The sequence below is a fragment of the Brachyhypopomus gauderio genome, chromosome 6 (assembly GCF_052324685.1).
Source record: "Brachyhypopomus gauderio isolate BG-103 chromosome 6, BGAUD_0.2, whole genome shotgun sequence".
Lineage (NCBI taxonomy): Eukaryota > Metazoa > Chordata > Actinopteri > Gymnotiformes > Hypopomidae > Brachyhypopomus > Brachyhypopomus gauderio.
This window is the reverse complement of record NC_135216.1, coordinates 30,909,871-30,924,858: the sequence shown is the minus strand read 5'-3', so window position 1 is coordinate 30,924,858 and position 14,988 is coordinate 30,909,871. Positions and strand designations below refer to the sequence as shown.

The 14,988-nt window shown below is 45.9% G+C and overlaps 1 pseudogene across 1 annotated transcript in view; it reads right to left on the bottom strand.

Annotated features, from left to right (window-relative positions):
* LOC143517671 (interferon-induced very large GTPase 1-like) overlaps window positions 1-14,988 on the bottom strand; it is a 49,342-nt pseudogene that overhangs the window by 9,421 nt on the left and 24,933 nt on the right. The window contains exons 6-7 of the transcript XR_013132007.1: window positions 9,100-9,511; window positions 8,255-8,280 (exon numbers count right to left, since the gene is read on the bottom strand). The product of XR_013132007.1 is annotated as an interferon-induced very large GTPase 1-like (transcript). The remainder of the gene's footprint in view (window positions 1-8,254; window positions 8,281-9,099; window positions 9,512-14,988) is intronic.

Genomic DNA, 14,988 nt, shown 5'->3' with positions numbered 1-14,988 from the left:
GATCTTACAGTGCCAGACATGTCCCCCTGCTTAAGCCAGTCCATATCCAGGCACGTCTGAAGTTTGCTAAAGAGCATATGGATGTTCCAGAAGAGTATTGGGAGAATGTCATATGGTCAGATGAAACCAAAGTAGAACTATTTGGTAATAACATAACTCGTCGTGTTTGGAGGACAGTGAATGCTGAGTTGCATCCAAAGAACACCATACCAACTGTGAAGCATGGGGGTGGCAACATCATGCTTTGGGGCTGTTTCTCTGCAAAGGGACCAGGACGACTGGTCCGTGTACATGAAAGAATGAATGGGGCCATGTATTGTGAGATTTTGGGTGCAAACCTCCTTCCATCAGCAAGGGCAATGAAGATGAAACGTGGCTGGGTCTTTCAGCATGACAATGATTCCAAGCACACTGCCAGGGCAACAAAGGAGTGGCTTCATAAGAAACATTTCAAAGTCCTGAAGTGGCCTAGCCAGTCTCCCAATCTCAACCCCATCGAAAACCTTTGGAGGGAGTTAAAAGTCCGTGTTGCCCGCCGACAGCCCCAAAACATCACTGCTTTAGAGGAGATCTGCATAGAGGAATGGGCCAACATACCAGCAACAGTGTGTGCCAACCTTGTGAAGACTTACAGAAAACGTTTGACCTCTGTCATTGCCAACAGAGGATATACAACAAAGTATTGAGATGAACTTTTGTTATTGACCAAATACTTATTTTCCACCATTATTTGCAAATAAATTCTTTAAAAGTCAGACGAAATGATTTTCTCAATTTTTTTTTCACATTTTGTCTCTTTGAGGTTGAGGTCTACCTATGATGTCAATTACCGGCCTCTCTCATCTTTTTAAGTGGGAGAACTTGCACAATTGGTGACTGACTAAATACTTATTTTCCCCAAAGTATAACATTTACTTGTGCACAACATCGAATAAAGTGCGGCACATTTAGCGCAGGCACTCAACAGGTAACAAGCACAGACACGATGTTTAGACAAAGATGAGCACAAGACATTGCGCGAACGCACATTAAATAGGTGATTAACACATACCCTCGTGATCACGAGACAAGGCACAGGTGAGACTACGAACACGCTCACAGACGACCCACACCCACGGAATTACAAACATGGACATAACGGCACGCAGACAATGTAGTGACACACCCACAAGGAGGGGTCCGGAGCTGTCACCGTAACAGTTTATCTCCTTTTATTGTTTCTTTTTATTTATACTGTAAAGCACTTTGATTTTCATGTATGTAAGAAAGGTGCTATACAAATAAAGATTATTATTATTATATTATTATTTAAATGAACCCTTGGCATTATACCCTTATTTGTGACAAATTAAGCACTGTTCCTTTATGCACTGGCCAAATGTGATTAAAATCTGCACTTTTAGTTTTCTAGTTTAAATCATTAGTTAACAATGATAATAGGACTAATTAAAAAACTGGTTACCTGTCCTCCTTTTGCTGGTTCTTGTCTGATGTGTGGAATGTCCACCTCATCTTTTTGTAGGTGAGAGCCATGATCTAGCAATAAAATGAAAAAATTTGAATAAAAACACAGGTAAAATTGATGCTATATTTTTTGACAAGGATCTTCTGTAGTCCTGGTCCTCTCATCTCTCAAAGCTTCCATTTAGCTTTTTTTCTTTTAGCGATATGTCTCATCATTCAGTTTCTGGTCTCTTGTCTGTGTCTTCCTGTGTGTTTTCCAGCTGTTAATTATATCACTAAGTTATAACATTTCCCTGAATAAACAACTCACTTTCTCACTTGCCTTAACTGGGGATCTGAGTATTTATGAAGGTATGAAGCTGTTGCTAGTGCCATAGTCTTCATGTTTATGAAGATCCATCAATGTTTTAGTACTAAAGGCTGAAAGGTTTAGGTGTTTGTACAACATATGAATGTGAATGTCACGGGTGGTTCTGTGATCGCTTCCTTTTTAGTTTGCACTCCCTAACACCAAGCAGTGTGTGCCTAACATGGACCCAGCCTTACCACAGGCTGTAGCTGATCTGAGAACTGCTGTAGCCCAGCAAGGACAACTGCTGGGCAGTCACGAGCAGACGCTGCAGCAGATCTTAGGTCAGCTACAGAACTTGACCGTAACGCTGCAGGCTGCCACTCAAGCCACACCACATCCTGCCAGCGCTAACGCACCCCTTGCACCCGAACCCCCCGCTGTCGTGACACGCACAGAGCCCGCTCTGCCTGCGCCTAGACATTACTCAGGGGATCCGGAGGAATGCAGGGGATTTTTGCTTCAGTGCTCCCTTGTGTTTGAGCAGCAGCCGTCTCGGTTCCCCACCGAAAAGGCCAAGGTGGCCTACGTAGTGACACTGCTTTCTGGGAAGGCATTGGCGTGGGCAACCCCGGTTTGGGAAAACCAGCCAGAGCTGTGTGCTTCATAAGACCGCTTTTCCGAGGCCATGCGGCAGGCGTTCCACCATCCTGCCTCGGGGGGAGTAGTGGTTAGTCGGTTGTTGCGTCTGCGCCAGGGGAAGCGATTAGTCTCTGAGTATTCCCTGGAGTTCAGAACACTAGCAGCTGAGAGCCAGTGGGAATCCGCAGCCCTGCTGGCGGTTTTTCAGGAGGGGCTTAATGACAACCTTAAAGACGAGTTGGCTGTCCGCCAGCCCCCCGGCGACCTCGACGCATGCATTGGTCTCGTGGTTCAGCTGGAGAACAGGTTGCGGGAACGCACGCATCGGCACCGCTCCCACAGCAACGCCGCCACGCACGCACCTAGGTTTAATCCCCCGGTTTCAAGCAGTGACGCCGGGGAGGACAATAAGGAGCAGCCTATGCAGATAGGGCAGACCCGGTTAACCCTGCAGGAGAGGCAAACGCATCTGTCAGAGGGCCGGTGTATTTACTGTGGTAGCCCGGGTCATAAAATCGCCACCTGTCCTGACTTACAGGGAAAAGCCAGGGCCCGCCGGTAGACGAGAGACCGCCGGCGGGCCTCTCGGGTTCTCCTCAATACACTGGTCTGAGCCTTCACACAACCCTGTCATGGCGGGGCTCTACCGAACATCGACAGCTGGCCTTCATTGACTCAGGGGCAGCAGGTAACTTTATGGATGTCACGTTGGCCAAGGACCTTAGGGTGCTGTTGCTCGCCCTTCACACGCCCCTATCTGTTGCTGCCGTAGACGGCAGGTCGCTATCCTCGGGGGAGGTCGCCAACCAAACCATTCCCGTCAAACTGTCAGTAGGAGAACACGTTGAGCACCTTACCCTGTATGTCATCAGTGCCCCCAAAACACCGCTTATCCTTGGTCTTCCGTGGCTCCAGCGTCACAACCCCGAGATAGACTGGCTTAACCTGACGGTTAGTCAGTGGGGTTCCACGTGTAAACAGTCCTGTCTCTTTTGCTCACAAAACCGGTTGTCCCGATGGGCCCCCTGAATCCGTTGACCTCAGTCGGGTTCCCTCTGTCTACCACGACCTTAAACAGGTGTTTAGCAAGAAACAGGCCAGCGTCCTTCCACCTCACAGGTCCTATGACATAGCCATCGACCTGCTACCTGGTACCAGTCCTCCCCGGGGTAGGCTGTTCTCTCTCGCTAGGCCCGAACGTAAAGCCATGGACCTGTACATCCAGGAAGCCTTGGCGGCCGGTCTCATTCGGCCGTCCACGTCCCCGGCTGGGGCAGGGTTTTTCTTTGTGGGCAAGAAGGACGGGGGGTTAAGGCCGTGTATCGACTACAGGGGCCTTAATAAAATCACAGTGAAAGATCGCCACCCGCTGCCTCTCATGGCCACTGCCTTTGAGTCCCTTCAGCAGGCCGGGGTCTTTACCAAACTGGACCTCCGGAGTGCTTACAACCTGGTTCGGGTTAGGGAGGGGGACAAGTGGAAGACTGCTTTCATCACCCCGTCTGGTCATTACGAGTACCTAGTCATGCCGTTTGGGCTCATGAACGCCCCCGCTGTCTTCCAAAGGCTCATCAACGACGTTCTGCGAGAAGCCCTGGACTGATATGTGTACGTCTATCTTGACGACATATTGATATATAGTCGCTCACAGCAAGAGCACGTCAAGCACGTCCGTCGGGTTCTCCAGCTTTCGCTGGAGAACCACCTCTGTCAAACTAGAGAAGTCAGTCTTCCACGCCACTGAGGTGCCCTTTCTGGGTTTTATCATCTCACAAAACAGGCTGGCTATGGACCCCGCTAAAACTAAGGCCGTAGCTCAGTGGCCTGTGCCCACAACGCTTCGCCAAGTGCAGCGGTTTCTGGGGTTCGCCAATTTCTACCGCCGTTTCATTAAGGACTACAGCAAAGTAGCCGCTCCTCTCACCGCCCTGACCAGAAAATCCCTGGGGCCATTTGCATGGACCCCTGAGGCCCAGGTGGCCTTCGACGCCCTTAGAGCACGTTTCGTGGTTGCCCCGATTCTTGCCACGCCCGACCCTGAGCTCCCCTTCACCGTGGAGGTCGACGCCTCGGACGAAGGGGTCGGGGCGGTATTGTCCCAGAGGACAGGGACGCCCCCTAAGCTCCGTCCCTGTGCCTTTTACTCTCACCGTTTGACACCCGCCGAGCGCAACTACGATGTTGGGGACAAGGAGTTGCTGGCGGTTAAGACCGCCCTAGAGGAATGGCGGCATTGGTTGGAGGGGGCCAAACATCCGTTCCTGGTATGGACGGACCATAAAAACCTGGCCTACCTCCAACAGGCTAAACGTTTGAACCCCAGACAGACTAGGTGGGCCCTGTTTTTTAGCAGGTTTGATTTCGTCTTGTCCTACCGCCCTGGTTCCAAGAACGTCAAGCCCGATGCTCTGTCCCGCCAGTGGGAGCCGCAGGCCGGTTCGGCTGCCCCTGACGCGGTGTTGCCAGCCACTAAGATCTTGGCTCCCATTCAGTGGGACATCGAGGCCGCCGTTAAACGGGCTCTTGTGGCTGAGCCTGACCCTGGGGGTGGACCGCCTGGGCGGTTGTACGTTCCTTCAAGCCAAAGGAACGGGGTCATGCAATGGGGTCATGTGTCATTGTTTGCTGCTCATCCTGGGTCTCGGCAGACTGCCAAACTCATTCGCAGGAGGTTCTGGTGGCCCAGCATGGGTAAGGACATTGAGGGCTTTGTGGCCGCATGCGCCGTATGCACCAGCAGCAAGGCCTCCAGGTCCAAGCCCTTAGGTCTCCTGCACCCTCTTCCGGTGCCTTCACGACCATGGTCTCACGTCTCCATGGACTTCGTAACCGGTTTACCGGCCTCACGAGGCAACACGGCCATCCTGGTCATGGTAGACCGGTTTTCCAAGGCGGCTAAGTTCGTGGCGTTGCCCAAGCTGCCTTCTGCCCAAGAGACAGCGCTATTGTTCTTGGGGCACGTGGTTAGGGCTCATGGGTTCCCGGTCGACGTGGTCTCCGACCGAGGGCCCCAGTTCACCAGCCGTTTCTGGGCGGCCTTCCTCGGGCTGCTGGGGGCCAAGGCTAGCCTCTCCTCGGGATTTCATCCCCAGTCCAACGGGCAAACCGAGAGGGTCAACCAGGACCTGGAGCAGACCCTACGTTGTCTGGCCTCCGCTAACCCGTCTACTTGGGCAGACCGTCTTGTGTGGGCAGAGTATGCCTACAACACTCTGTGGCACTCGTCCTTGGGGATGTCCCCGTTCGAATGTCTCAACGGGTTCCCTCCCCCTATGTTCTCCGAACAGGAGGACGAGGTCGCGGTTCCTGGGGCTCGGGCCCTTGTCAGGCGGTGCCGGATGGCCTGGAAGGGCGCCCGTCGGGCCCTGTTGTCCGCTTCCAACGCCCAACGTCGCCAGGCCAATAAACACAGACTCCCTGCTCCCTCGTTCCGCCCTGGTCAGCGGGTCTGGTTGTCCGCCAGGGATCTGCCGGTTCGAGGGGGTACTCGGAAGCTGGCCCCACGGTACTTGGGGCCCTTCAAGGTGGTTCGGCGGGTCAACCCCGTTGCTTATCGCCTGGAGCTTCCTTCGTCCCTTCGTGTCCATTCTGTTTTCCACGTGTCCAAGCTGCGGCCGGTTCTGTGCACTCTGCCTCGGGCTCCGTCGCCCCCGGCTCCGCGAATCGTTGGGGGCGGTCCAGTTTACAACGTCAGGCGCCTCCTTGACGTGCGCAGGGTTCGGGGTCGGGAGTAATTCCTGGTGGACTGGGAGGGCTACGGGCCGGAGGAACGCAGCTGGGTTCCAGCTTCGCGCATCCTGTGCCCTGCCTTGATCCGGGACTTCTGTCGCGACCGGGCCGTCGCTCTTGGCCCGCGGGGTCGCGGGCCCAGGGGGGGGGCCTCTGTCAGGGCAGGCCCCAGCGCTGCCCCGCCCGTGACCACCAGAGGGCGCTCACGGTCCCCCGTCAGGGCAGGTCCCTCCTCTACGCATGCCATGCATACCAGAAGGCATGCGCATTCCACAACACGCAATCAGCAAAGATGAGCCGCAGCCGGATTTCATCCTTCTTAAGGAAGCCGGCTGCGACTCGTCTTTGCTGAGTTGTTTGATCTTTCATGCGGCCAGCCGGTATCGTGGGTTTACACGCCGATTTCTTATGCTCGAGTGTTATTTTCTCTTCGCTATCTCCTATCTCTTCGAGTTTATCTCCTGCGCCTTTTGGCCCATCTCAAGTTTTCCTCCCGCTGTATTCTTCCTGTCCGAATTTTGTTTCATTTCAAGTAGAGCTTTGTTTATCCCCGTTGTTGGTGGGGTAGTCGGGTTTTTTCCCTGACTGTTTTTTGTTTCACCTTTCCTCTCTCTCTCTCCTTCTCGTTTTCGCATTGAGGTTTTCCGCGTCTTTCTGTTGTCATTCTGATTTGGTTTTCCTTTCATTTAGTATTTACTGCGCGTCGAGTTCCCTCCGCGTTATTTCTCAGTTCACTGTGTTTTACCCTTCATTATATTTAGCCTTAGGGTTTTTCTTTTTCTCTTTTCCCGCACTCCTTTTGGCGGAGGTTTCAGTTCTTTGTTTTTGTTTGTTTATGGTTTGGCATTTGGGTCCCTTTAGTCTAACACCAAGCAGTGTGTGCGCGTGCGCACCACCTGCCTTACAGACTGTCACATAGTAGAAAGCAAAGCTGCTACATTTACATATTTTTACATATATTTACATAATTTACATATTTACACATGTGCATTTCATTATAGTTGCATTCCTTTTAACTACACTAAATTATCTTTAAAAAATGAAACAGTTTTCATGGTAGTCATTTAAAAAAATCATTCCTACCAAAAAATCTGTCTACCACTTTCTGGGTTTTTTTTACTGTCATATCAAACTAATAACAATCATTACCTGATCTTAATGTGAAAAATGTGAGCTTCACAATACTGTACATTTTTCCATGACTTGGAGTCATAAACAAATGTACTGTTTGCACATTGGTCTTATTTGTATTGTCACTGTACTGAAATGAAAACTGATGCTGATCTGGAAATGAAACCAAAACGGAAGACAAATAGTTTCAAAATGTTTGATGGAGATCACTGGTCAAACATTTCATGATAATCTCCAGACTCATTACTGCCACAGAGATTGTGTTCTAACCAAAGGCAGATCATGTGTTGTTTTTTCTCCATGGACTGTAGTGTCTTATTACTTAGTGACTGTAGTGTCACATCTGATCTGTATGTATATGACAGTAATGTGATTGGTTAACAGAATTTTTTTCCTGTTTTTAATATTTAAAAAACATAAACATTTATTAGTTACATGGCCCCTAACATGTTGCTTTTCTGTGCACTTTAATGAGGTGTGGTACCCTGATGATTTTTTAAATGTCATTTTAAAGTAATTGCTATCAACAACAAGGAATCTTAAAAATATTCTCACCAGTGAGCTTCAGTCCTGTGTGGTACGTCTCAGCAGTGTAGCAGTGCTGGTTGTTCTCAGAGACCAGATGATCAATCTTCTCCAGCAGCGTCCTCATCTCTGATTGGTTGTTCATGCTCTTGCTGCAGGTGTGATATCTGTCCCCACACTTCTTCAGCAGTTCTTCTAGAACACTGTTGTTCTTCAGGTCATCTATGATGGTGTCACAGTCCTCCTCTCTCTCATAAGTGAACAGAATCATCACATACGGTAGAACACCTTCACCAAACCTGCTCTGTAGCCACTCTAACCCCAGCTTATCAGCATCTGTTAACTGGTCCAGTGGGAGGATGAAGATGAATGCGTGGATTCCATTTTCTTCAACAAGTTGATGAGTGACCTGGTCCAAGTCTGGATCATGTTCAGCATCTTGTAAATTGAGTATGATGATAACAGAAACATCACGTCCTGATATGGTTCTCTGTTCAGAGGTAATCAGAGATGAACTGCAGCTTTCTAGATGGTCTCTTTCTCGTCCCAGTAGGATGTTTTCATCTCCACAGTGGAGTGCTGACGTGCTTCCAAACAGCACAATGGTAAGATCTTGGATCTTCTGATCTACAATACAGCACCAGGCAAGGGTTTTAAACCTCATACATTACAGTATATTACAGATTGAAATCTATCTGTGATTATCAATGATAGTAAACTTCTGTCTATATAACAACAATGTCAATGTATGCTTAGAATCACTGTCTGTCTAACACTCCCTGTTAGCATTCACAGAATTAGTCTTGAAATAACCCTCATTCCATTCTAGCAATATTGTGCTAATCTTACTGAGTTGTTTTACTGCTATATCAAACTAATAACAGAGATCATTACCTGATCTTAACTTGGTTACTTCTGTCTTATGTGCACTGACTGTTTGCTCTTTCATCAGTTGTCCTTCCTTCTCTCTAAATTCCTCCTCTTTGATTGTTCTCTCTTGTTCTCTGTTTATCTCTGATTCCAGTCTGTCCTTCTCCGTGGTCGTCCTCATCGTCTCCATTTCCTGCTGTTTGGTCTTGAGTGTTTCTGTATCCTGATCATTTTTTGTCATGTGATTTTCTCTATTTTCTTTCTGTAATTGATGATTTTCTTCAAGCGCCTTCCTGTGTGTCTCTTCCATGAATTGATCTTTATTATTTTTAACCATTTTGTGGATCTCATCAAAGAGATTCAAGATAATTTGTTTATGGTTATGTTTTTCTAAATGATCAAATTTGTGGTGTCTCCCATTGCACTCATTCAAGAACATGTTAAAGTATTCATTCTGTCTCCTGGAATCTCTCTCCTTGTCTATAGTGATTACAATGGCATAACTCAGAGCTCTTTCACTGAAGGACTGCAGAATGTCTCTCAGTCTGTTTCTATCCTCATCTGTGAAATTATCAGACTGGAGCACCAGTAAAAACACATGAGGTCCAAGATCAGACAGAGATACACACTCTTTCACTCTCTGAGTCAGTTCCTCTTGAGTGAGTTCAGTATCAAACAGGTGGGGTGATTTGATGAGGGTGATGTATCTCCCCTCCACGTGTCCTCTGACTCTCTCACTGTGATGTTCTACTGAAGGAGGAGGAGCTTCAGTCTCAAACACGTCTCTTCCCAGGATGAAGTTTCCAACTCTGCTGGTCTCTAGAACATTCTTCCCCAGCAGAACAATTCTCAGATCAGACACTGGAATTAAAAAAATAAACAAATAAACAATTAAACAACAGTTTATGAACCATGAGCATGACTGAGATCAGACACTGGAGGAAAATAAATAAATGGGTGAAAGATGTGCCGCTTATTTTTTCCTGTCTCTGAAGTTTGAATAACTTTAAAAATGTGATAATTTTAAAATAAAGCTATAATTTACTTTGAAATATCTTTTTCTTTGGGCCCAGTGCCGGCTGGCCAACATGGGGCGCTAGGGCGCCGCCCCCTTAATATTGTTCTGATATTAAAATGAGTTCATTATAAACTGCGATAGTGAGGAAATTATTTAGTCACACTGTGTGTCTAATATAGCCTTGTTTGAATTTATTAAAAGAGTAAACACATAATTGTATTTAATTGCTTACATTGTGCACACTTCCTGGTTGGGGTGCCGGTCTAATGGAAGTGAATGTAGATGCGTAAACTTTTGCCAAGCACGTGATCTGAGGCTGCAGTTTAATTGGTTGGTTTCAGATTTTCCACGGGGCGCAGCTCTCTGTGCCCCAGACACACCCACTCTTGTTGGTAGTGTCAGTCAGCTGCGGTTCATCAAAGCTGGTTTATACTTTCGCAAATGACCGTAGCGCACGACTCTGCCCACCTTGCGCGAACCTCCAACGTAACTCGGTTCATGTTGAATATCAGCAGGCTGGAGCAGCAGCTCTTACAAAATGAGAGAAAATTCCATACCATACATTCATATACACCAACACCTACACACAAGGAAGTGCGGCCCTGGGACTCCACTGCTCCTGGAGGGGCCGTGGGTGGGTGGGATTCCCTGGTCTTTCTCTGCCTACCTCTGGGGGAATGTTGTCGCAACTTTCTACCCTTGCTGGTAAGTACATTCTGTACATTTATCCTATGTTGCACTTACATAAACACACACTCACACATACATCACGGTCAGTTATTTGTTCTTTTGATCCTTACATAAAAATAAAGTTGTCCTCCAAAGATGGGGGGTGTTGTGTTTTTAGAAGAGACACTGCAAAAAGTACCATCTTAATAAGTTAAAATTGCTCAAGCTGAGGGTTTTTTGTATACATTTATGTAAAAATATCTTTACCTAATGCAGTGGTTCTCAATTATTTTCTGTCATGCCCCCCCTAGGGAACATAAAAATTTTCACGACCCCCCTTGAATTGAAACACTATTGAGAACCTGATAATAATTAACTATTTATCTGTACAAACTGCAGTTTTACTTTCTGGCACCACCATTCTGCATATAATCTCACCTGTTTATCAAAACAGAATAAAATTAGCTACAAACTTCAAACAATTACCAATTTCAGTGTGTTTAACTCAATTTATAACATTTATTCAAGTATAACTGCTCAATCTGACACAAATAAAAGAAAACACAAACTAAAAGTGCAAATGATTCACTGGGATGTGCATTTTGTATCTTAACACAACATTCAAAAGTTTTTAAACTATCAACATTGGTTGCATATAACCTTATCTTTTGAAAACAGTCAATATTTTTGTAACATTTGTTTGTGCAAAATTTGCAACAACATTGCTTGTTATTTAGCTTATCAGAACAGAAAAAGATTTATTAAATTTGAATTAACTTTCTCTGAACATTTTATCCATGAGGAAAACAATTAAAAAGCCTTTAATCTAACATTTCTGACAACTGTCAGATACATCAGTTTGGGCTTTTTAAAAATATAAAACACAATTAACTTTCACAAACTTATTTCACCGCATTTTTCTGTTTTATATGAACACATTCAACTTCAGTAAAATTGACAATCACTGTCAGATGCCCAGTAAATCAAGTAGAACAAAATAAAAGACATGCAAATATTTGGTAAGGAGATGAGTCCATTCAGTGTATTTTAATGGCTGGGGTGAGACTTTTTTGCACTGCACATCCTTTCAAATCTGGGCATCAAACTTGATATTGCTACTCTTAACTCTTGTTCAATGCTAAGCTGGGATCTGTGTTTTGTTTTTAGTGCAGCCACAGCAGAAAAGCCAATCTTGCAGAGATAGGATGTTCACAGCTTTCTCTCCAATGAGAGGGTACTCCCTTTCCACACCCAGCCAGAACTCACTCAGTGTCTGTGATGCAAACCTCAGCCTTAGGGTGGAGTCGGAGGACAGGTCAATCAGTTGGTCCTCTTCTGCAGAGCTGAATTCAGTTGCTGTCGCACTGAATGGATCCCTCACCCAGTCATACTCCTCCTCCAGTCCGGCTACAAGGGTTTGGTGAACGAGCCTTCAATGTTGTTGGCCCAGAGCTTTGGAACTTGCTACCCATTTCCCTTCGTTCCTGCACATCACTGAAAACACTCCTGTTTCGGACTGCTTTTAATATCTCTTAATTGTTTTATATTATTTACTGCTGTACCTGACCTTTCTCCCATTTTATCTGTACAGTGTCCTTGGGTGTTATGAAAGGCGCTTTAAATAAAATTTATTATTATTGTTATACTGAGAATAATAATTATACAGGAAATTTTTTTAAGTCCATTTAGTGATGAGATGTGCTGCTTTAGACATGGAATCACTGTGGTCACATCAGAGTCATTTAGTCCTAGAAACTCACTCATGTTTGAAAATGGAGTAGTATTTCCCTGGTCAAGTCGCTTGCCCCATGTCTCCAACTTTCGAGTGAAAGCGCTGATTTTGTCTGCGAGGTCAAGGAGGTGTTTGTCTCTGCCTTGAAGCTGCACATTTAGTTCATTTAGCTTTTCAAATATATCACTGAGATACGCCAGTTTCAGCAGAAATTGTTCATCACTGAACTTATTTGCATACTCATACATGCACTCCTGTTCCAAAAACATTCTGATTTCATCTCTGAGCTCATACACTCGTGACAAGACTTTGCCTCGCGACAACCACCGTGCTTCACTGTGAAACAGCAAAGCTTTATGGTCTGCTCCCATTTCCTCACAGAGAGCAGAGTCGTGCTTTCAGTGGTCTTGTTTTAGTGTAGTTGACGATGCTGATGACATCAGTTAAAACCTTATTTAGTTCGGGGCTGAGCTGCCGTGATGCAAGTGCTTCCCTGTGTATGACGCAGTGGGTTCACTTTACATTTGGCGAGACCCTCCTGATGAGGGCTTGCAGTCCTCTTCTTGTCCCCACCATGGTCTGTGCTCCATCACTGCAAACACCAACACAGTGTTCCCACTTCAGTCCGTGCTCATTTAGGTGACCCTCCAGCAGCTTGAAGAGCTCTTCAGCTGTTGCCCTCATTCGTACATATTTACAGAAGAGCAGGTCTTCACACAGTCATTTAGGTGACCATCCAGCAGCTTGAAGAGCTCTTCAGCTGTTGCCCTCATTCGTACATATTTACAGAAGAGCAGGTCTTCACACAGTCATTTAGGTGACCATCCAGCAGCTTGAAGTGCTCTTCAGCTGTTGCCCTCATTCGTACATATTTACAGAAGAGCAGGTCTTCACACAGTGACCCTGACATCTCAAAATGGACATAAGCAATAAATAAACAGTCTTTATTGCTGTCAGTGGCCTCATCAATTTGTAAGGCAAAACGTTACACGTCCAATGGAGTCGAGTCATCCATTGTTTTATGCCTCGTGCAGGCGGGAGAGAGAGTGAGGGAGAAGCAGACCCTGTGTGTGTGTGTGTGTGTGTGTGTGTGTGTGTGTGTGTGTGTGTGTGTGTGTGTGTGTGTGTGTGTGCGTGTGCGCGTGCTGATTCTGCCCCATGTCTCACTCAGGTATGTTTTTCTGTTGGGAAAAGTGGTTTATTTGGAGTTCTATAATCTAAAAGCCGCTTAGAAAGACTTGTAATTTATTTTTTTCTCATTTCATTTTATTTATGCTTTCGCTCGTAGCTTAGTCGTACAACGGTGTTAATGGTTATCTAGCTAGCCAAGTGCTAGTAGCTGGGATGCACATTTCTATGTGAATTTTTTTTTTCTTTACACTAAAATATGTTTATATTGTGACAGTGAATTAGCATTGCTGGTTTATATTGGTAAGTTATACATTTGGCCTTTTCTCCTTTCGGCTGTATATGTATTAAAAGAAAAAATGGGAGTAGCATCGTGAATGCTGAACTGGCGGGAGAGAGAGAGAGAGCGAGGGAGAAGCAGAGCCTGTGTGTGTGTGCGTGCTGATTCTGCCCCATGTCTCACTCAGAGAGAAGCATCGTGGACACTGAACTGAATAAACAACGCAGAGTATCGTATCCCAGTGTGTTGTGTGACTACTTCATCCGCCCGGAGTCCATCATCTGGTTAATGTCTGCTACATTTGCAAACCTAAACTTCTGTCAGATTGTTTTTGAAAAACCTTTTCCTGGCTACCCTATACTAAGTGATCACTTAATTAGATACGTTCATTCTGTGGCTGTAGATTTTATTGAAATCCTTCATTCCAGGCACCATCAATATAATTGAACTAAAATAAATTATTCGGTGGCATATTATTCTAAAATGTAAACAATACAATTTTTTTGAGTAATTTCAAGAAATTCAGATGTAACTTATTACAAACTAATTTTTCTTTATTGATATACGTTAATGGTAAACAGTACTAAGGAATTTAGTTAACGCATGCGCACTTGGTGTTTTCAGTAGTGTTTTCTACGGGGTTTCCCTGTCTTTGCAGTGTTGCTAACTTAGCGACTTTGGCGCTATATTTCACGACTTTTCAGATCCTCTAGTGCAGGGGTCACCAACGTGGTGCTAGTATTAGAGATTGTCCGCGGTTGCTAGCGGTCTTCACTCGCACACGAACCACCCCCCCCAACAACTTTCGTTCGCCACCCCCCCCCCGCTCAAGAACTTTTGGTTCGATAGATGTGTATCAATCTGGTAGCTCTCCGCAATAATTGGTAGCTCCCAGTTTCACAAAGGTTGGTGACCCCTGCTCTGGTGACTTGTTTTTAAAGTGACTAGTGACAATTCTAGCGACATTTTGTAGTTTAATTGGAAACTTTAGGAGACTCTGAGATGAACACACATGCTCTTCAATTACTCTCCTCGGCGAACAGCCCCGTACCACAACAACAGAGCAGACCCACACCCCTCCACATCCACACCGCAAGTGAAATGTCAGTTTTACCCTACAGATTTTTTCTTTAGTGGTAGAATGGACAAAACTTTTAAGTTTAATACAAAATATGAATAAAAGTGAATGAATACAATGTTTTGTGACTAAAAGTTTTAAACACATACCTATTTTATGTAAGAGTAAAAAATAAATACACCAATTAAACGTGAGGAGATGAACAGGTAGTGATATCCTATACATTTAATTGTATTGGTAAATGTAGGGTAGAGGCAGCAGCAGGTATGACCATTTCTACCTTTAGTGAAGGTGCCTCTGCTATGATGACTGATATGGAGAGGTTGTGTCTGCAGTACAGTCTTACTGTCAATGTAATGAACCTGATATACTCAGAGTAACAACAGCAGAGGTTGTCACATCTGACACGTCCACCAGCGTGAAACACAAGTGC